General features: G+C 42.1%; 1 long non-coding RNA gene and 1 other non-coding gene across 2 annotated transcripts; both read left to right on the top strand.

The window, feature by feature from the left end:
* The first annotated feature begins 9,124 nt into the window (after positions 1-9,124).
* LOC140730546 (uncharacterized) lies at positions 9,125-17,156 on the top strand. Its single transcript, XR_012099628.1, has 4 exons — positions 9,125-9,229; positions 10,304-10,437; positions 11,722-11,802; positions 16,936-17,156. It is a non-coding gene; the product is annotated as an uncharacterized lncRNA (long non-coding RNA).
* Positions 9,294-9,376, top strand: trnal-uaa (transfer RNA leucine (anticodon UAA)). The gene has a single exon. It is a non-coding gene; the product is annotated as a tRNA-Leu (tRNA).
* Positions 17,157-23,793: the final 6,637 nt, after the last annotated feature.

The following is a 23,793-nucleotide window of genomic DNA, read 5'->3' as shown; positions in this document are numbered from 1 at the left end:
TCCAGGCAATTCTTCTTTCTTTCTTTCTTTCTTTTTTTTCTTTTTTCTTTTTTTTTAGACAGGGATGTTAAGGGGGAGGGGTTAAGGGGAGGGGGGAGGGCTAATATTAATTTTCATTACTCTATTATTCTATTCAGTGTATGTAATTTTCTTTAAAATTTAATAAAAAATATATTTTTTAAAAAGTAAACAAGTAACAGGGTTGCTCTGCAAAAGCAGAGTTATAAAAACCCAGACATGGCAATATGAGAGACCATGGCTTGCTGATGACCCATGAAGTACCAGGGATTTAAGATTACAGGTGAAGACACTATTTGAAAGAGGATGTAATCTGAAGATTGGGGGTTAATGCAGAGAAGCTCTAAATCATTCTCTGAGCTTCTAAAGCAGTTGAGATAGATTTATCCTTGAGTAAGGAAGTGGAAAATTAATTGGGACTCCCGCTCCTAACTGAGAACTATTGTTGTTGATATAACATACATTGATATAACATAAAAACATAAGAAATAGGAGCAGGAGTAGGCCATCTAGCCCATCAAGCCTGCCCTGCCATTCAATAAGATCATGGCTGATCTGTCTGTAAACTCAGCTCCATCTATCTGCCTTTTCCCCATAACCCTTAATTTCCCTACTATGTAAAAATCTATCTAACTATATCTTAAATATATTTAGTGAAGAAGCCTCAACTGCTTCCCTGGGCAGAGAATTCCACAGATTCACCACTCTCTGGGAAAAACAGTTTCTCCTATCTCTGTCCTAAACCTTCTCCCCTGAATCTTGCTGGGAATTAAAGATGGTGATATTTCTGCAGATCATTTTTATATTATTATCCAAAATTTGAGGCAGAAATTCCTGAGTAGTTTTGTAGGAGAGCTGCACAATCAGCTGTCCCATCATTGCTCAAGACGGTAAACTGAAGTCCTCTCAAATTTCTTAAAAATCTGAAGGCACTGTTTTTAAGAAGCTCATGACCCATGTCCTATCCAATATTTATCTCTCAATCAAAGACTAAAAGATGCAGTTTAGTCATAGTGTCATTGTGTTGTGCAGGTTGGCTACCATGGTTAAAACAGTGTCTACACTTCAAAGATACTGAGGAAGATGCAGTATAAAAGCTTTTCTTTTTTAAAATTCTTTTTGACTGTGAACTGCACTTGGTATTATTAATGATGATTTCTAATGGCATCTAATGGGGGAAACTCAACCATGTTAGTGTGAATGAAACAGAGCTGGCATGGCCAGCTGAAACAGCCTTGCGATCCATTCTGTGTCACTTCAGTGGAGTGTGATGGGGTATCTGGTGGCATTACAACAATGGATCTGGAAACCCGGCCAAGTTTTTGGTGGAGATCATTATCATATCAAATTTTCTTCTCAAAAAGTTAAAAAGTTTAGGCCAAATGTGGAGCCAGGAGATTAAATGATTTGCCCTTTCAGTATCATTTGATAGAGGGCTTGGCAATTTATTAATAAACCTCAAACCTATCACTGCAAATCCTTAAAGTAGGTTAATTTTCAAAATCCATTCTTCCAAAGTACAACTTATCCGTAGAGAATAGGTTCAGACATTTCGTTATGGAATCCTTGTTTATGGGGAAATCACAATTGTCAAATAAAGCCCTGATTAAAATCATAGCTAGTTTAGTGAAAAGGATAAATCAATGAATGAAGCAAAGACCTTCAAGACAGGCTCATGTTTTACAGTCATTGTCTTTTGAGGCTGTTATTTCAGAAGTCAGCGAAGAGGCACAAAACGCGTTGCTTCCTGATCATTTTATTAAGAGTTGATAGAACAGAGGAAAGTTGAACAGACAGTGATAGAGAAAGCTAAGATTAAAGAGGAGAGAGAAACTAAAGCTGGCCTCCAGCATAAAACTATTTTTACACTACCAAGATAAGGAAATCCATTCAGATCTTGATAAGAATTAACCAATTAGAAAATACTTATTCAGTCCTGCAGTACCAAGTTAACCAACGAGGAAGTACTTATTCAAGTTATGCAGAACAAAGAAAATTCCCAGAGCTTGCCAGAATTATACTTTGTACAGTTACTGGAGGCATATTAAACCATTATACATACAAGAACTACTTAAAATACAAGCAGATAATTAATTGTTAAACTGAAAAGAACATAGCAATTAAATAGAATAAGAATTAAACAGTAGGACCCAACAGATACTTTGCAGCACAATGAGTCAAATTTTGTTGTCACAATTATAGGGGCCACGCTCAGGGCGTTTGGAGTTTGGAACTCAAATCTGACGCTGTCTATAAAAAGTTTGTACATCCTTCCTGTGAGAACATGGGTTTCCTCTAGGTGCTCTGGTTTCCTCCCACAGTTCGAAGATGTACCAATCCATAGGTTAATTGGTTATTGTAAGATGTCCTGTACTGAGGCTCGGATTAAGTAGGTGGGTTGCTGCATGGTGTGGCTCTTTGGGTTGGAAGAGCCTGTTCCACACTGTATCTGTAAATAAATAAAAATAAATAAATATAATAAATATTTTATAATTTGAGTGTTCTAAATTGATTAATAAAATGCTTTGTATTGAACTGATTGTATTTTGTATTCTCTCTTTTCCCCCAGGTAAGTTGGAATGTAAAATCTATTCTATTGCTCATTCTGCTCTTTGTTCAGTGTCATTCTGTATCTCCTTCTCGAAACATTTTGATCACTGCTCCTTTTTTATATATTATTTACCCTATTTAAGAAAACTTTCTCCAAGATGTGAAGGCCTCAAGTACATTCAGTTTTGAAACTCACTTCAAGATTCATCAAAAATCCATGGCCCCATTCAAGGGTGTTTCTCTGAGGTTTTGGCTAATCTCTTGGCCTCAATTGGTACCGCCAGAAGTAGATTACTCTGCCATTTATTCATCTTCCTTGCTGCATGAAGTTAGTTGTCACAGAACAGAATGCAGCTCCCACTACCTTCCCCGTGAAGGGGTGGGAACTGTACTCTGTCTGTCATGTTAGAAGTACCACTGGTGCTTGTGTTGACATGTTTTCACACTGTGGATAATCAAGAGAATTCCATAAATCACCTCACACTGACTGAATGGGATAGTTCAAGGAGGTAAGGGAGCTACAGGAAAACAGGACGTTGATCCTCGGATTGTGAGAACTGAGTTTGTACAGGTATGCTGGTGGGTATGTATCTGTAACAGCCATTCTGTGCATCACTATCAGTGAAAAATAACTATGAGGAAGGAGCAGGAAGTGTTGGTTTCCACTCCTCTATGCATCTGATGTAAGTAGTGGCTCAGCTGTGGGTTATGATATGATATTGCATGCGGCCTGCAGTTTCAGAGGTTGCTGCAAGAGTTACCTTTCCTTTAAAAGACATGTTTTGCAACAGAACTTATACAACAGATGAACATAATATTTCCTATTTTTGTCCTCTGGCCTTAGAGCTGCTAATTTCTGCCAATGTTCTATTTTCAGACACTACATTTTTTTGGGTTCCTTACCCCAGTAGATTTTCTTCATATGTTAGTGACTAACATAACAGGTCTGAACTATTGTACTGTGAAAGGATCACAGTCAAATATTAGCCTTAGTGAGGAAACTTTTAGCAGACATAACAGATTTTTAAGATAATTTTAGGGATGTGGACACGTGTGATCTTGAGAAGATATAGGTGAGCCAGTATCTTGACCCATTGCAATCAATAGTATCCCAGCTATAACAAGGAAAATTACTCCAATGTATACTATTGACGAAATACAGGACACAATCCACTAAGTGCTCCATTAGGGAGGCACATCAACAGGCACTTAGTTACACAGAACATCGAACATAGAAATCTACAGCACATTACAGGCCCTTTGGCCCACAATGTTGTGCTAACCACATAACCTACTCTAGAAACTGCCTAGAATTTCCCTACCACATAACCCTCTATTTTTCTAAGCACCATGTACCTATCTAAGAGTCTCCACCTCTACCACCATTGCTGGCAGTGCATTCCACACACCCACTACTCTCTGTGTGAAAAACCTACCTCAGATATCCCCCTTGTATCTTCTCCCAAGCACCTTAAAACTGTGCCCCCTCATGTTAGCCACTTCGGCCCTGGGAAAAACCCTCTGGCTATCCACACGATCAATGCTTCTCATCATCTTATAAACCTCTATCAGGTCACCTCTCATCCTCTGTCACACCAAGGAGAAAAGCCCAAGTTCAATCAACCTGTTCTCATAAGGAATGCTCTCTAATCCAGGCAACATCCTTGTAAATCTCCTCTGCCCCCTCTCTATAGTATCCACATCCTTCCTGTAGTGAGGTGACCAAAACTGAACACAGTACTCCGAGTGGGGTCTAACAGCTGTAACATTACCTCATGGCTCTTGAACTCAATTCCATGGTTGATTAAGGCCAACACACCATATGCCTTCTTAACAACACTGTCAACCTGCACAGCAGATTTGAGTGTCCTATAGATACAGACCCCAAGATCATAATGATTCTCCACACTGCCAAGAGTCTTACCATTAATCTTGTTTTCTGTCTTCAAATTTGACCTACTGAAATGAACCATTTCACACTTACCTGGGTTGAACTCCATCTGCCACTTCTCAACCCATTTCTGCATCTTATTGATGTCGGGCTCTAACCTCTGACAATCCTCTAGTCTATCCACAACACCCCCAATAGGACTTGCTTATTGGCGTCCATTGTAGGTTTTGCCTGGAGAACTCTTAGTTTCACATTGCATAAGCTCCTTGGTTCCTTTGTCAAAATATAGAACTACAGTACAAGCCAAAGTACTGAAGTGAATTGATAACAACTGCCCTTGACATCAAAATAGGGTCCAAGCAAATTTGACATCAAGGAGCCTTGTAAAATGAAAGTTATTGACAATGCAAGATGAATTCTTTCCACAATTTTAGGCTCCACACAAAGGGAGATGTTATAGTTGTGAGACCTGGTCTTTGAAGTCCAATATACCACTGCAGGCTCTTCAGGGGAGTATTAGGCCTAACCACTTTCAGCTGCCTCAAGAATGACTCCTTTTCCATTATAAGAAAATACCTGGTGATTATGGATTGGCCCCATTTGAATTCCTCACACATTGAAGCAGTCCACGTTTGTAAGCAGGTGGCATTCAGCATCTGATTAGCAACAAGTGACATTGGAAACATACAAATACCAAGCAATAGCCTCCTCTAACAAACAATAGTCTAATCACTTCACGTAGAAATGTAACGATATTACCAGTGCCAAATGCCCTGAACACAGTGATTGGCTTTCAGAATACTTTTGGAGGAAAGAGAGTCTGACTGATGCTGGTGACCATGTGGTGCATTAGCCATGAGTATTGTCCTTGGGCATTCCATGTGTTGGTGGACATGATTCCAGGCTGGTGCATTGCCACCATGATACCCAGGCCATGGTCTTCACTGAGCAGCTGCATGACATTTTGGAGCGGAGCAGGTATAGTTAGAGTCTGTGTTGGTGCAAGTGACAAATATAGAAAAAAAACATAAAATCTAGCAGGTAGATAGCCTCTATAACAACCTGATATTCAACATTAATACGACTAAGGAATTAATTAACCACATAACCATATAACAATTACAGCACGGAAACAGGCCATCTCGGCCCTTCTAGTCCGTGCCGAACGCTTACTAGTCCCACTGACTCGCACTCAGCCCATAACCCTCCATTCCTTTCCTGTCCATATACCTATCCAATTTTACTTTAAATGACAATACCGAACCTGCCTTTACCACTTAAGGGCAAATTGAGGGAACACACACTAGTTGCAGTTTCAAGTTCCTGGGTGCAAACATCTCTAAAGATTGATACAAAGAAGGCATGACAGTGGCTAAATTTCTTAAGGAGTTGGAGGGGACTTGATGTGTCATCAAAAACTCTCGCAAATTTCTACAGATGTACCATTCTAACTGGATGCATCACCTTCTGGTATGGAGGGGCCACTGTACAGGATCAAAAAAGGCTTCAAATTGTAAACTCAGTCAGCTTCATCATGGCACATCAAAGGCATCTTCAAAAGGTGATACCTCAAAAAGTCAGTATCCACCATTAAGGACCCCCATCACCCAGGACATGCCCTCTTCTCGTTGCTACTGTCAAAGAGGAGGTACAAGAGCCAGAAGATCACACTTAATATTTTAGGAACAGCTTCTATCCCTCCTATCGATGCAATGCTCCTCAGACAGGATGAAGAGGTCAATACTCCCCAATGCCATTAGGCTTTACAATTCAACCGCCAGGACTTAAGAACTTTTTAAAAGCTATTATTAATGCTTTTTGAGATAGTGATTTAGATGCATATCATTTTTTTTACTGAGTTAAGTATTGTATGTAATTAGTTTTGCTACAACAAGTGTATGGGACATTGGAAAAAAAAAGTTGAATTTCCCCATGGGGATGAATAAAGTATCTATCTATCTATCTATCTATCTATCTATTACCAGATTTCTAAATGGACAATGAATCTATGTACACTATCTCACTATGTTTTCATTTTTTGCACTACTTATTTTATATTTATATATATATAATTCATAGTTTTAAAAATTATTATGTATTGCAATGTACTGCTGCCACAAGTCAACAAATAGTTAACAAATTTTATAGCATTTGCCAGTGATATTAAATGTGATTCTGATTTTGATTCTTATGGTTACAGGTGTTGATCAGATATACCAGTTTACTCTCTTTTTTCTTTCTTTTCAAATTTTTTTATTGATTTTAAACAAAGGTTTATTCTCATTATTTAAGAATTATTATATCATTATTCTTCAATTTCGTGCAGTTCTGAGAAAGCCCACTTTGTTGATTCTTGAGCTGAAGGGATTATCTTCTGAGGAAAGATCTAGTAGATTAGTCCTGGACTCATTCAAGGTGAAAAGAATGAAAAGTGATCTTATGAAAACACACAGATTTCTGAGGGTTTTATTGCTGAGGGGATGTTTCCCCTCCCAGGCTTTCCAAATCTAAAAGGGAAATGTTTCAGAATAAAGGGCTACCCATTTAAGATGGAAACAAGAAAAAAATTCTCACTGTGAAATCATAGAAATTTCCACCCCATTTAAAAATGGAGACTGCATAGATAATTTTACAGTTTCCTGGGCAGTTAAGGATTATGGGGAACTATGGTGAACTACATATACCTGTCTGGACACGCCCCCCCACTGACTGCTCCTGTGGCTCCTCCCATGGACTGTGGCTCCTCCCACGGACCCCAGTATAAAGGCGACTGGAGGCACAGCCCCGGCCTCAGTCTCCAGGATGTTGTGTGGTGGTGACTTGCTGCTTGTTCTTTCTTCCAGCCAATACCTCGCCTCACGTCTCTGAGAGTTATTGATGGTGCATCAGGAACAAGCCGAAAAATGAAGTTAATCAGCCCCAATCTTATTGAATAGAGTTGCAGATGACAAGCCTACACATGATCTTATTTCTAATCCCTTTAAGTTCTAAAATCACTTGAATTCCATCATCAAGAAGGGTAAGGGCAGCAAGATCATTACATCATCCTACCTTCAAGTCGTACCTTATCCTTAAAACATATCAGTCGTCCTTTATCATCCATGAGTCAAACTTCTGGGAAGTATTGCAACACATTGGACTGGACTGGAAGTGTAGAGGGGAGATATGTGGCTTTTCAAGGGCTGGATCAAGAGCTGGAAAGCGATAGGTGGAACCAAATAAGGATAGGTTGATTGGCAATGAGGTCAGGTGGGAGAGGGATGGCAGAGATTGTGGTAGAGGCTGGAAGGTGAATAGGGGAGGCAAGTCAGAACTGTAGATGATGGAATCTGATAAGGTGAAGAAGAACCAAATAAGGGATGTATAGTGACCAGATGGGAACAGTGGGGGTTGAGGTGACCCAATGGGAAGAAAGTGTAGGGGAGGGTAAAACTGACAGATATGGGGACTGATGAGATATTTAGAAGGTATTGTGTGTGTGTGTGAGAAGGCCTGTGTAGATCAGAGAGAGAGAAAAGGATGGCGGGCAGGGGTGTGGGGAGAGCAAGTTATCTGAAATTGTTGAATTTCTACTCACTCTGTTGGGATGTAGACTACTTAAGTGAAGTATGAGGTCATGTTTTTCTACTTTGTGATTGATCTCATTCTGGCAGTAGAGGAGGCTGAGGACAAACAGGTTAATGTGGGAATGGAAGGAAACTTTACGGGACTTGCAACTGGGAGCCCAGTTTGTCCTTGGTCTCACTAATGCAGAGAAAACATGGTAGCAGGAGTAGACCATTTGCTGTTCCATTGTTCAGTAAAATCATGGCAGATCATGGCTCTATTTCTCCACACCCTTAGCAATTTCAGCAACTTGACCTAGGTTGAAAGTCTCACCATCTTGAACGTGAAGGAAATTATGTTCATTGCAGTGCGACATTATCATATTGACTGCCGATCTTGATCCCTTACTCCTTACCCAGCGAGGGAAGCAACCTTGCGAAATCCAATCTGCCAAGCATTTCATTTCACTGAACCTCTGGTATCCCAAGAATTAGTTTGGTGAACCTTTCGTGTACTCGGAAAAATCAAGAGGGTTCAGGAATCTGGAGCAACACACAAAACGCTGGAGAAACTCAAGCGGGTCAGGCAGCATTTATGGAGCGACGCGAAAGGTCAACTATCCATTTCCCTCCATGTACGCTGCCAAACTCGCTGAGTTACTCCAGTATTGTGTGCATTGCTTTTGTGTAGTTACTATGGCAAGTACTTTACATACAAAATGCTGAAGAAGAGTATCGGCCTTGTTTATTGTTTATTCAATTCCTTGGATGCTGCCTGAGCTGCATTTTGTGTGTGTTGCTTTGGATTTCCAGCATCTGCAATATTTCTTGTGCTAAGTATATCGCATAATTTCCTGAAACTCCCTGGAAATCACAATGTTTCAAGAAAGGGGGGCCCACATCGCACCATCTGAAAGACAGATGGAGGGGAACGCTGAGCTTGGCGCCGGCGCCGGCGCCTCGCGCCTCTCCCAGCGGCGCGGGCTGGCCCGGGAGCGGGGGCGCGAGGAGCGCCCGGACCCGTTCCAGGGGGCGGGGCGGGGCTGGGCTGAAGCGGGGGCGTCGGAAGCTCCGAGAAAGAGAAATAAACTTTGCGCCGCGTAAAGTGACGCCGGGCGACGTCCTTCGGGCGCCATTTGTCTCCGTGGCGCGGGGCGGCGAAATATGGAAGGGTCTTTTGGGAGGCAGATCGTCGGATGAACAAATGTAGAAGAAAAAGCAACAGGTGAGAAGTCGCTGTGTGTAGAATAGTATCATGGGTCCGTGTTTTAGTAGTGCTGCTATCTCCAACCAGGATGGCCGAGTGGTTAAGGCGTTGGACTTAAGATCCAATGGACATATGTCCGCGTGGGTTCGAACCCCACTCCTGGTATCAGGATTTTTGCGTCATTCACAGCACAAGTGAATTGCTTTTGTGATAATTTTCTGTTCAGCTCATGAAAGATCTTTTTTCTGTTGAATTCAGCTTCATTTTGTTACGTAGTAGTATATTAACGTAATTACTGATGTAAAATATAAATAGGTAATATTTTCAAACATAATTGAAAATAGCTAAATAATCATGGGACTGTTGATTAAAATACTTTAAATCTGAAATTGTAAAGATTTGTTAAAACAGTAAAATTTCATAAGTGTATTTTTTCAAATTATTTCATTGAACACAAAACACTTTTGTACAATGGGAATATAACAGAAGTACAACTTAAATATCTATCTTATTGAAAAATGTTCAGGAATATTTAGTAAAGACAAAAAAAGTCTGCAGGTGCAGGAAATCCAAAGCAACACAACACAAAATGCTTGAGGAACTCAGCAGGTCGGGCAATATCCATGGAAGGAAACAGTCAATGTTTGAGACCCTTCTTCAGGACTGAGAAGGAATGGGGAAGACGCCAGAATAAAAAAAAGTTGGGATGAGGGGAAAGAGGCTAGCTGGAAAGTGATAAGCGAAGTCAGGTAGGTTGGAGAAGAAGGAATCTGATCGAAGAGAAAAGTGGACCGGAGGAGGAGGGGATCCTGGAGGTGAATCATGGAAAAAAATCCATGTCCAAGATATAAGATGCTGAGATGTTAAGAATTAGAATGCTTGAGAATGTGTTAATGAATGTTATTTTTGAGGTAAGTAAATTACAATGATAATGTTAAAGTGTTTACCCATATATAGGAATGACTTGAATAAATCATTGACCGTGTCCGGATGAACGAATGGCCTCATTTGTATATTCTTGTTACATCACAGTGACATCTAGTGTTCATGGATTCATTTTACAACCCCTTGTTTGCTTGTCACTTCCAACAGAAAGCAGTAGAGGGCCTCAGATAGCAGCAAGAGGGCTGGTATATTACCAATCGCAAGCAAAAGAAAATCTACAGAAGCTGGAAATTCAAGCAACGCAGTCCTCATGAAGGGTCTCAGCTCGAAGTGTTGACTAGGTGGGTGGTGGGGGCCCTTAATAATGGATGTCACTCTTTGAAGATGTCTTGAATACTATGGGGATTGGTATCCATGATGGAGCTGACTCATTTTACAACTTTCTGTCCTTTCCCTCTTGCACAGTAGCGCCCCCCATACCATACGGTGATGCAGCCTGTCAGAATGCCCTCCATGGTACATCTATAGACGTTTTCGAGTATTTTAGGTGACAAACCAAATCTCTTCAAACTCCTAATGAAGTATAGCTACTCTCTTGCCTTCAAGCAGTATGCCCCAAAGTTCAAGAGTGTCAGGGGGTTGAAAGAGGTGGCTCGGGAGATCATGGAAGCATTTGTAATGATATTTTAAGAATCACTAGATTCTGGAATAGTTCCGGAAGATTGGAAAGTTGCAAATGTCACTCCACTGTTCAAGAAAGAAGGGAGGCAGAAGAAATTAAAGGCCAGTTAGCCTAACCTCAGGGGTTGGGAAGTTGTTGGAGTTGATGTTAAGAATGAAGTTTCGGGGAACTTGGGGGGTACATGATAAAATAGGCTAAAGTCAGCATGGTTTCCTTCAGAGAAAATCTTGCCTGACATATCTATTGGAATTTTTAAAGAAGATAATAAGCAGGATAGACAAAGGAGAATTGGTGGAGAATTTGCATTCATTTCAGGAGGTCTAGAATATAAAAGCAAGGATGTAAGGCACTGGTGAGGCCTCACTTGGAGTACTGTGAGCAGTTTTAGGCTCCTTATCTAAGAAAGGATGTGTTGACTTTGGAGAGGATTCAGAGGAGTTTCTCGAGAATGGTTCTAGGAATGAAATGGGGTATCATATAAGGAGCATTTGATGGTTCTGGGCCGGTACTGGAATTTAGAAGAATGAGGGAGGATCTCAGTGAAACTTATTGAATGTTTAAAACCCTGGATAGAGTGGATGTGGAGAAAATGTTTCCAATAGTGATTAAGTCTAGGACCAGAGGCACAGCAGCATAACAGAGGGATGTCCATTTCAAGCAGAGATCAGGAAGAATTTCTTCAGGCAGAGAGTGGTGAATCTGTGGAATTTGGTGCCCAGGTAGCTGTGCAGGCCAGTTCACTGTGTGTATTTAAGGCAGAGGTTGATAGGTTCTTGATTAGTCAGGGCATGAAAGGTTACAGGAAGAAGGCAGGAGATTGGGGTTGAAAGGGAAAATGATCAACCATGATGAAATGGTGGAGCAGACTTGATGAGCTGAATGGTCTAATTCTGCTCCTATCTCTTATGGTCTTATTAATGACAACTGTTTAATGTTTCCCAAGGAACTTCAGAGGGACCTTGCCAAATACTACCAAAGCTGCAGAAGGAGAATTTGTGACAAATAACCAAAGGTTTGGTCAGAGGTAGGTTTTAAGAAATGTCTTAAATTTGAAAATATTAGAAGGAAGAGGGAAATGTTTATAGAAATTGCAGAGTTTAGGGTTGCAACGACTGGCAGATGTAGTTCAATTCAAGTTGGAAAGATAAAAACTCTAGAATTGGTGAAGCATGGATTTCTCCAAAGACTAGAAGATTAAAGGGAAGGCAAGACCACAGGTGGATTTAAAAGCAAATGTTGGATTTTAAAGTTACAACTTTGGAGAATTCAATAGAAATCAATGAAACAGACAATGGGATTGCTAAAGATGGTGACAGTTAGGATTCAGGAAGTATAATTTAGGATTTGTTTAAGTTTATACAACGTAAGCACTAAAGCTGTGGCTCAGTTTTGCAGTGGTCTTTCATTACAGAAGATGACTTTTTTTCTGGATGGGAGAAAAGACGAAACAAAATTCTTAGATTTATTTCTTTTTGCAGGTGCCAAAAAGATGATGTGAGTTATGAATATGGGTTTAAATAGTTGTTTGTTTCATGCAGAGGCCAAATGCTGGGCTGAGTGCTGTTTTTCTGGTAGACTTTTGAAATGGACTTCTGGAACTGCAGGGTATTTCCAGCATTTTCTATTTTCACCTCAAACTCAGTGGAATGTTTAGAAGGGAGAAGTGCAGCTTAGAGTTTAGTTTTAGGGAAGACGTGAGGAGATGGTCTCCATGGCCAACTGATCAAAACTGTTCATGAGAGAGATAACATATGAACATGAAATCTTTAAGAAGGAATGAATATGACTGAGAAATATTTACCACAGCCCCAGTGTAATGGGGGGGGGGGGGTGTTTATGTTGCAAGAACACAGTCCATGTAGCAATATTTGCAGAACTTGCAGTCGATGTCCACAAACCAGATTTCACGATCACATTGCTCCAGTGGAGCTGCTGTGCAGTACCCAAGGAGTATTGACAATAAAGTGCCTGACCTAAAATCCTGACTGAACTGAAGAAATGCACCTGTTCCTTTTGGGCAGTAGCTTATCTCTGTGATTACGGCTTTGGCAACAGAACAGTGATCCACCCAGTCAAGGCTGGGCTGCTCAGCTCAGTCCCAGATAGTCTTCCTCTTCGTGCTTAAGGCAGTCAGTGTCAGATTCATGAATATCATGCAGTTCTTTTCTCTGGCCACTGCTTCTTTCAGATCTCCTGTTACTTCCAGGAGGACCACAAGGCAGACGGGGATGTAGAAATTAACTCTCATTCTGATTACCCCAGAAAAGATCAAAGAGCTGAAGAGTGACAATGCAGGTTAGAAAATGATGAGGCCCCTCTTTATCTTCCCAGAGCCGACAGACACAGTCAAACAAAAATTAGGAATATAAAACATAGGAACAGAATTAGGCCATCTGGCCCATTGAGTCTGCTCTGCCATTCAATCATGGCTGATCCTTTTTTCTATCTCCTCCTCAACCCCATTTCCCGGCCTTCTCCCTGTAACCTTTGATGCCATGTCCAATCAAGAACCTATCAATCTCTGCCTTAAATACACCCAATGACCTGGCCTCCACAGCTGCAAGTGGCAACAAATTCCACAAATTCACCACCCTTTGGCTAAAGAAATTTCTCCACATCTCTGTTTTGAAAGGGCACCCCTCCATTCTGAGGCTATACTGTCTTGTCCTAGACTCTCCCACCATGGCAAACATCCTTTCCACATCTACTCTGTCTAGACCTTTCCACATTTGAAAGGTTTCAATGAGATCCCCCCCTCATCCTTCTGAATTCCAGCGAGTACAGACCCAGAGCCATCAAATGTTCCTTGCATGATAACTCTTTCATTCCTGGAAGCATCCTTGTGAACCTCCTCTGGACCCTCTCCAATGCCACCACATCTTTTCTAAGATGAGGGCCCCAAAACTGTTCACAATACTCAAGGTGAGGCCTCAACAGTGCCTTATAAAGCCTCAACATCACATCCTTGCTCTTGTATTCCAGACTTCTTGAAATGAATGCTAACATGGCATTTGTCTTCCTCACCGCCAACTCAACCTGCAAGTTAACCTTCAGGATGTTCTGCACAAGGGCTCCCAATTCCCTCTGCATCTCAGATTCCTGGATTTTCTCCCCGTTTAGAAAATAGTCTGCACATTTATTTCTACTACCAAAGTGCATGAGCATGCATTTTCCAACATTGTATTTCATTTGCCATTTTCTTGCCTATTCTCCAAAGCTGTCTAAGTCCTTCTGCATCCTACCTGTTTCCTCAACACTACCTTCCCCTCCACCAATCTTCGTATCATCTGCAAACTTGGCAACAAAACCATCTATTCCATCATCTAAATCATTTACATAAATCATCTAAATCATAAATGTTTGCAATTTTCCAGTCCTCTGGCACCATGCCAGAGTCCAATGATTTTTTGAAAGATCATTTCTAATGCCACTGCAATCTCTAACATTACCCCTTTCAGAACACCAGGGTGCAGTTCATTGGTCTGGGTGACTTATGCACCTTTAGGTCTTTCAACTTTTTGAGCACCTTCTCTCTTGTAACATAGACTGCACTTACTTCACATCCTTAACACACTACAACATCAGGCATACTGCTAGTGTCTTCCACAGTGAAGGCTGATGTAAAATACTCATTTAATTCAGCACCCATCTCCTTATTATTATTTCTTCTGCCTCATTTTCTAGTGGTCCTATATCCACTCTCATTTCACTTATATTTTTAATATACTTGAAAAAACTTTTACTATCCGCTTTGATATTACTTGCTAGTTTGCTTTCATATTTCATCTTTTCCCTTCTAATGATTTTTTAGTTGCTCTCTGTGGGTTTTTAAAAACCTCCCAATCCTCTATCTTCCCACTAATGTTTGCTTTGTTGTATGCCCTTTCTTTCGCTTTTACAATAGCTTTGACTTCCCTTGTCAGCCACGGTTGTACTATTTTACCAATTGAGTATTTCTTCATTTTTAGAATACACATGTCCTGCACCCTCCTCTATTTTCCCAGAAACGCACGCCATTGCTGCTCTGCTGACATCACTGCCTGCAGCTCCTTCCAATTTACTTTGGCCGACTCCTCTCTCTCATACCATAACATTGTCCTTTTGACTCGCCTTTTCTATTTCCTGCTGTAACCTGTGGTCCACCTCTCAGCCACTGTTGGGAGGCCTGTATATAACTGCCATCAACATCCTTTTACCCTTGCAGTTTCTGAACTCAACCCACAAGGATTCAACCTTTTCCAATCCTATGTCAAATCTTCCTACTGATTGATGCCATTCTTTACCAGTAGAGCCATGTCACTCCCTCTGCCTGCCTTCCTATCCCTCCGATATAACGGGCAACCTTGGATATTATATTTCTTATATTATGCACATTTTAATACAACACCTTGAGTACTGCATTTGCTTTCTGACTCTGCATCTCTAATGATTTGATAGTCAGCCTGTTGCCTGCAACTAAATCCCATTACCTGCCTGCCCTTCCTGACAATCTAACTGCACGCTATCTTTACTTTTTTACTGTCCATCCTATCCTGAGTCCCCTCACTCTGGTTCCCACCCTCCTATCAAGTTAGTTTAAACCCTCCTCAACAGCTCTAACAAACCTGCCCACGAGAATATTGGTCCCCCTCGGGTTCAGGTGCAACCTGTCACTTTTGAACAGGTCATATCTCCCCCAGAAAAGACCCCAATTATCCAAGAACCTGAAACCCTGACCACTGCACCAGCTTCTCAGCCACGCATTTATCTGCCAAATCAACCTGTTTGTCCCTTCACTGGCGTGTTTCATGGGTAGCAATCCAGAAATTACTACCTGGGAGGTCCTTTTTCTCAGCTTTCTACCTTGCTCTCCAAATTCTCTTTTCAGGACCTCATTGCTTTTCCTTCCTATGTCATTGGTACCAATGTGAACTGAGACATCTCCCTCTCCAAATGTTGTGGACACAATCTGAGACATCCCTGACCCTGGCACCTGGGAGGCAACATACCATCCGGGTGTCCTGTTCATGTCCCCAGAATCTCTTGTCTGTTCTTCTCACTATTGAGTCCCCTATCACTACCTCTCCCTTCTTCTCTCTCTTTCTTTTCTGCATCACAGACCCAAGGACTGTTAACAACCTGGTCATCTGCTGCTGAAGTTACTCTCAGTGCTGCTGTACTTGCAGTTGTGGCCCATTCCCCCAATCTCCGCATGGGCAATCAGTCAAGACACCATCCAATTCATCTGAGGATCCGAGATGGAATAGGTCAGATGAGTTCCAGTGTGCAAGTCCCTGGACAATGAGGGCAAAAGCGGACACAACATCATCCACCTCCTCTGTATGTGGCCATATTAGGCTGGACGAGGGACCTAAGTATACAGCTACTAAGGTTTGACCTGTCCTTGGTATTGCAAAGGATAGTCCTGGCCGTGTTCCCACACAACGCTGCAGTCAGCTTGACATTGCCGCACTACCTGTTATTTGTAGATAATTTCTTTCAGATGCCGCCAGTGAAGCACAGCAATTTCTTGTTGGTTGCAAACAAAACTACAAAATACTTTATTAATCACACTTTTTCTGGTAAGTGATCACTATAATCAATAGCCTGTAACTTCCCTTTTTTAACCACCCATACGATCTGGCATTTTTGCGCTGTAAACTGAAGTCTCAAAGGTGCTGGACAGGAATGACTCAAGGTTTGATCAATTTAAACACAGACTGAATTGGAAAGGTTGGCGACAGGCCAAATTGAGGCAGCACAGTCCAAGTCCAAGAGCACAGCAAAGCAGCAGGGCCTGGGTCCAAGAGTGAGGAATGACTAGGGTTTGGACTATTTAAGTGGGGGGACAGATTGAAAAGATCAGAGTGTTGGGGCTGGAGGCGAGGGATTCAGCTCTCTGCTGTATGTGGCTTAGTCATCTCTGTGCTGAACTGAGGCTGTGGCCTGCAACTAACGGGCTACTGGATTGGCTGCAGTGAAGACGGGCTTCGTGGTTGTGGACTCACTTTTGTGTTTGCTTGCTTTGGTCGTTTGGATGATTTTTTTCTGCACATTGGGTGTTTTTAGTAGGTTCTATTGGATTTCTTTGGTTGGTGTCTGCCTGAAAGGAGATGAATCTCAATTTGTAGAGAATACAATCTTTGATAATAAATGTACTTTGCTCTGTGTCTAACAGGCAGTGATCAGCATGAAATGTCCTGCAACCACTGTGAGGTGGATATACAATGGATCCTGAGGAGTGATTCCTTGAGCAGACTGTAGAATATCTCTGTGGTGAACTAGATATACCTGTCTGACTGCTCCTGTGGCTCCCCCCACAGACCCTGCTGACTGCTCCTGTGGCTCCTCCCACAGACCCCTGTATAAAGGCGACTGTGGTCTGCTGCTCTCCCTCATTTTCCCAGGATGTAGTGTTGTTCTTCCAGTCAATAAAAGCTGATATCTCACTTCCTAAGTCTCAGCGTGAGTTATTGATGGTGCATCAATCTCATCGCCAGAACTCACCAAAAAGCACCAAGACCTCTCTTTACTGGTGGGGTGAGAACTGTTCTGTCAGGTCCTTCCTTTGCGGTCAGAATGCAGACTACCCTTGGGGCAGCAGAGGGCTGTTCCCAGGGATGCATACCAAGGCAGACATCGTATGCTGCTAGAAAACCATCAACCTGGTGAAAGATACTCTTCGATACATCTAAAACTGAAGACCATAAGACATAGGAGCAGAATTGGGTCATTTGGCCCATCGAATCTGCTCAGTCATTCCATCATGGCTGAGTTATTATCCTGCCTTCTCCCCGTAACCTTTGACACCATTTACTGATCAAGAATCTATCAACCTCTTCTTTAAATATACACAATGACTTGATCTCTACAGCCATCTATGGCAATGAATTCCACACACTCGCCACCCTCTGGCTAAAGAAATTTCTTCCCTAAAGGGATATCCCTTTGTGCCTTCTTGTCCTAGACTCACTCAATATAGGAACCATCCTCTCCACATCAGCTCTATGTTAACCTTTCAATGTTTAATAGATTTCAATGAGATCCTCCCCGTTCTTAACTCCAGTGAGTACAAGCCCAGAGCCATCAAACACTCCTCATATATTAACGATTTAATTCTCAGGATCATTCTCGTGAACCTCCTCTGGATCCTCTCCAATACACAGCTTCTCGTAGATAAAGGGCCCAAAACTGCTCATATGTTGTCTTCCTGTAGAGTTAGATGCCTGTGAGGGAATACTGCTGACTGGCACGTTCCATAGTGCAGGATTATGTGCCAAGGGGTGCACTGAAGCCTGATACCGAGAGGATCTATGGTGGACTTCCACCATTCTGCTGCTGAATAGTGAGAGGTTCAGTCAATATTTGAAGTTTGTATCATCCCAGGAGACCACATGAGTGGCAATAGGACGATGTACACAAACACTGCTCCCTCGAAGCTGCACGTTAACTGAAATGCTCACGTGTACGCAGCCTTGGTTGCAGAATTTTCTTTTATATCATGTTAATATTAAAGAGCCGTGCATTTTTCAGGATATGTAGAAACTTCCTGCTCAGAGCAATGGTTAGCCCATGCCACTGTGAAAAAGATCAGAGGGAAAATATGTAAACGATACCAATGAAAAGAACCGATAACATTATGAACGTATAGACTGAATGACAGTGTGATTGTTTACTGTATTTTTTCTACTTGTGTATATATTTTATAGATAAAGTCTATTTTTGAGATTGAAAAAAATTATGGTTGGAGTGACTGTACAATTTGTACTTCCTCCCCTCCCCCCACATTCTTCCTCCAACTTCCCATCCTTTTTCACAGTCCTGATGAAGGGTCTCGGCCCGAAACATTGACTATTTACTCTTTTCCATAGATGCTGTCTGGCCTGCTTGAGTTCCTCCAACATTTTGTGTGTGTTATTTTGAAAATTTGTACCAGAGGGAGCCAAAGGACAGGTTGTGTTTTATGGACCCAATGGAAATAATTTGAAAGCAAACTAATGATTTCCCTGTTTTGTAAAATGGTGATCGGAGCACAGAGAACATTGATAACGGGCAGGTACTAAAATTAGCAGCAAGTGCCTAGTTGTGCCCTGTTAAGATTTCTGTTGGCCATTAATTATTCTCTGTCTTTATAACAAGGAATTTATACATACTCCACAGGAGTGAAAAATTCCATTTCCTGATTTGCCAGTGATTAAATGTTGATGCAGTGTCCTGCACCAGCTGACTCCATTGCTGCCTCAGCTCAAATGCTCGTGAAACTTCACTGCCTTTGTTCCTCTCGACTTTCAGTGCCCTCTTGTCCCACCTCCCTCTTTCAACTCTCTGTAAACTGGAGATCACAAAAATAAAATCTGCCGTCTTTGCCCTGAGAATGAACTTGCCCATCAGCCATCTGCTTTTGGATCGACATTACATTCTAGATAAAATGCTTGCTTTTGTTCTCACATCCCTCTGCGGCCTTCCTCTGAGAGAGTTGCACTACTCCCACACTGGTCCTGTGATTATGTATGAATTCAGTTGCTTCTGCATTGTCAGCCATGCTTTCAGCTGACAAGATCTCAAGAGTTTCTGGAGTTCAACCTGTGTCACCCAGAGCCCTTTGGCTGACTGTTCTGATGTATCCTTGTGGGCTCAGCGCTAACGTGTCTCCGTGATGCTGCTGTGCAGCATCTCCTGATTTTGTTGCCTTCAAAATGCCAGAAAATAATAGGTGAGAGCATTAAATTTCAACAATGTGTTAATAAGCAAGCAAACTCTGACAAGTCAGTACACACATTGGACTTTGGATCCAGAAAGGCTAGAGGGATGTATCCTCAAAATTATGAATACTTAGAAATAGTGTAACTGGAAAAAGATGTTCATGTTCATAAATATGGATCATTCAGTTTTTGTTACTCATGAAATGTGTTTTCCTGTCAAAGCTGGTAGGCCTTGAAATGGCCAACGTGTCTAGGGGTAGTTGAGAATTAAATGTTTCATTGTGGGTCTGGAGGCTGTTTAGGAATGTTAGATTTCCTCCTCTGAATCACATTAGAATTTCTTAAAATAGAAGATTATGAAAAACATAGATAGATGGTAACTCTTTCAACATCCACAAACCTGACTATCTTGGTAGGCCCATTGTCTCTGCCTGCTCCTGCCCCACTTAACTCCAGTCCTCATACGTTGACACCGTTCTATCCCTCTTGGTTCAGTCCCTTCCCACCTGCATCCACAACACTCCTCATGCTCCCAATCTCCTCAATAACTTTTAATTCCCTGGCCCTGACTGCCTCATTTTCACCATGGATGTCCAGTCCCTATACAATTATATCCTCCATCAAGACAGCCTTGAAACTTTCCACTTCTTTCTCAATAAAGGAAACAATCGATTTCCCTCCACCACCACCCTCCACTGTCTGGCAGAACTGCTCCTCACCCTCAACAATTTCTCGTTTGGCTCCTCCCAATTTCTCCAGATTTGAAAGGTAGCCATGGGGCCCAGCTATGCCTGCCTTTTCGTTGGCTACGTAGAACAGTCCATGTCCCAAGTCTTCCCCTGTAATGCTCCTCAATTCTTCCTCTGCTGCATCGACAAATCTACAACTGTGTTGCTGCTGCTTCATGCACCCATGCTGAGCTCGTCAATTTCATCAACTTTACCTCCAACTTCCACCCTGCCCTTAAATTCACTTGGACCATTTCTGACACCTTCCTCCCCTTTCTCAATCTCTCTGTCTTGTTCACTGGAGACAAGCAGTTGACCAACATCATTTATAAACCTATTGATTCCCACAGCTATCTTGCTGATACCTCTTCCCACCCTGTCTCCTGTAAAAATGCTATTCCCTTTTCTTAGTTCCTTTGTCTCCACTGCATCTGTTCCCAGGACGAGGCATTCCTTTCCAGGACATCGGTTATATCCTCCTTCTTCAAAGAATAGGGTTTCCCTTCCTCCACCATTGATGATGCCCTTGCCTGCATCTCTTCCATTTTCTGACATCCGTGCTCACCACATCCTCCTGTTGCCTTAATAGTATAGAGTTCCTCTCATCTTTACCTACAACCCCATGAGCCTCCACATCCAACAACATTCTCTGAAACTTCTGCCATCTCCAAAGGAATCCTAACACTAAACACATCCTTACCTATTCCTCTTCGCTCTCTGCAGGGATCGCTCCCTCTGTGATTCCCTTGTCTATTCGTCTCTCCCCACTAATCTCCCTCCCAGTACTTATCCCTGCAAGTGGCCAAAGTGCTACACCTGCCCATTCACCTCCTCCCTCACCTCCATTCAGGTGAGTCCTTCCAGATGAGGCAAATCTTCACTTGCAAATCTGTTGGGGTACTCTATGATATCCGGTGCTCCTAATGGGGCCTCCTCTACCTGTTGTGAGTTGGGGAACCGCTTTGTCGAGCATCTCCCCTCCATTACCAAACGTGGAACTTCCCAGTGGCCAAACATTTTAATTCCGATTTCCATTTCTGTTCTAACATGTTGGTCCATGTTGGCCCCCTCTTGTGCTACAATGAGGCCATCCTCAGGGTGGTATGCAATCTGATGGCATGAATTTCGATTTCTCCTTCCAATAAAAAAAATGTCCCCCAGCCCTCTTCTTCTGTTCCCCACTCTGGCCTTTTACCTCTTTTGACCTGCCTATCACCTCCCCCTGGTGTCCCCTCTCCTCCCCTATGAGACTTCTTTCTCTCCAGCCCCTTACCTTTCCCAGCCACCTGGCTTCAACGATCATCTTCTACCTATCCACCTCCCCCTCCCCCAACATTTTATTCAGGTATCTTCCCCCTTTCTTTCCTGTCCTGAAAAGGGTCTTGGTCTGAAGTGTCGACTGATTATTAATTTCCATGGATGCTGCTTGACAACCTCTGAGTCCCTCCAGCATTTTGTGTGTTTTGACTTTTTTTCCCAGGTCAAAGTGCTTAAAGCCCGAGGGCATACATTTAAGATGAGAGGCAGTAAGTTCAAAGGAGATGTGTGGAGCAAGCTTATTTTTAACACAGACTGTGGTGGGTGTCTGGAATGTCCTACCAGGGTGATGGTAGAACTCAATATGATAGAGGCATTTCAGAGTCTCTTAGAGAATGGGGGCCTAAGGACTTGTGTAGATAGAAGGGACTAGTTTTGGTGTTTAATTACTAGTTTTATTAGTCTGGTGCAACATCGTGGGCTGAAGGGCCTATTCCTGTACAGTTTTGTATTTTAAGCACAAACTGCTCAAATAATCAACTATGAACATTTTATTCCAGAATTCACTCCATTAACCAAATTCTAGTTTCCACCAACTGTAGTGGGATTAACATAATTTAGATCATTGTCCAGGTTATACAAAAATAATCAATAAAAAAAAGGCTTGTGAGCATTAACTGGAAGATGAATACAATGGCATAGGAACTATGCTGGAACTCTGCAAAGTTCTGATAAGACACACTTGAAATACTGTCAGCTGTACAAGACATTTTGCCTCAGGAATGTTATATGTCTTGGGATGGGGCATGTGTGTGTGTGTGGGGGGGGAGTAGTGTTGAATAGATATACCTGAATAATGCCTGGAGAAGTCACCCAAACTATTGTATTCTCTAGAAATTAGAAGGCTAAGCGGTATAATTTTCGAGATGATCTTGACAAAGGTAGACAAATAATAAATGAAAAATTTTAGATTGGAGGTTCAAGAATGTATTCTGAAAGTCAAAGATAGGCTTCTGTGGAATGAAGTTAGGGAACATTCTTGGTAACAAAGGGAAGTAGAAACAGGGTGATAAGCTAACCCTTTTTGGTTAGGAAAGTCCTTCTTGATAAGCCCATGCGTTATGTTGTCAGTGGGGGTAGGGGAGGGGGAGGAGAATGGAGATGCTGGAGGCAGTGATGAGCTGATGACTGGAGAGGCTGTGGAGGGAAGCAAATATTGTGCCAGCAAGATGGAGGCTATGGGATTTACCATCCACTCTGCCTCATCTGGGCTGACCTCCCTTTCTGAGTGGGTGTTCTGCCACTTTTGACTGTGTGCTGCACCGTTGTCACTGGGATCATCAGCCCTGCAAAAGCTTCCCAAACTGCAGGTGCCCACTCACCACCAGCACTGGCAACCTGGCTGTGGCTGTGGACCACGTTGAGCAGACATCCCTTGGATAATGCGTGTAGATGCAAAAAAAGCCACAGCAGAAAAAGAAAAATTGGCTCCCCTCTGTCCTATATTTTTAAACTGCCATGGGTCACGTTTCTTTCATTTTATAAAGGTGATGTCAGTTTGTAAGTAGAAATTTGGATCTTTTCCTTCTGCAAATGACAATTGATATCATGTCAGTTGATAATTTTAAATGGGAGATTCATTGACCTTTGAAAACCAGACGGATTAAGGCATATAAAGCAAAGACAGATTCTGCATCTCACCAGAAGTGGCATAGATGCAAGAACTGAGTCGCTGTTACTTCTTCCTGCATTCCTCTGATCCCTTGTTTCATTGTTCCAGCGGGGAGAACTGAGAAGTGATATTTGGGGAGAGATGTATGAGTGATTTCCTGGGCCTGGACTGCATTGTTTGCAGATCTGGACATTTTGCCAAGACAGTGACATTGTCAGTTTGCCCATACATTGTATCCTGGGGCTGTTGATGCATTTTCTAGCTTCCAGAGAGCAGCAAATTATTATGTCTAAAACAGTGGGCCTTTGAGTATGAGTAACAAGGTTGTAATTTCATCAGAGAGTTTAGATGTCATTAGAAGTTGGAAAGTTTAGATCTTAATCAAATTACAGCCTACATGTCAGATTTTATTTTATGTCTATATAAATACGATCCTTTGTTCATTATCAATATTAGTCTTGCTATTCTTCAATGACTCTTTTCCCTCACATCTCCCTCAGGGTGTTGACACTATCTTGGACGAACTGTCACTTGCACCTGTGCTTCATTCATTGTGAAGAACTTTGGCTCTTTTCAGACGGTTATGAAGCTACAGACGAGGTAGCACCTTGTGGTTAGTGACTGTTCAAAGTGAGTCTGGAACAGTGCTGAAGAAATTGTGGGATTCAGCCATTCAG

The sequence above is a fragment of the Hemitrygon akajei genome, chromosome 7 (genome assembly GCF_048418815.1).
Source record: "Hemitrygon akajei chromosome 7, sHemAka1.3, whole genome shotgun sequence".
Taxonomy (NCBI): domain Eukaryota; kingdom Metazoa; phylum Chordata; class Chondrichthyes; order Myliobatiformes; family Dasyatidae; genus Hemitrygon; species Hemitrygon akajei.
This window is presented reverse-complemented; position numbering and strand designations above follow the sequence as displayed.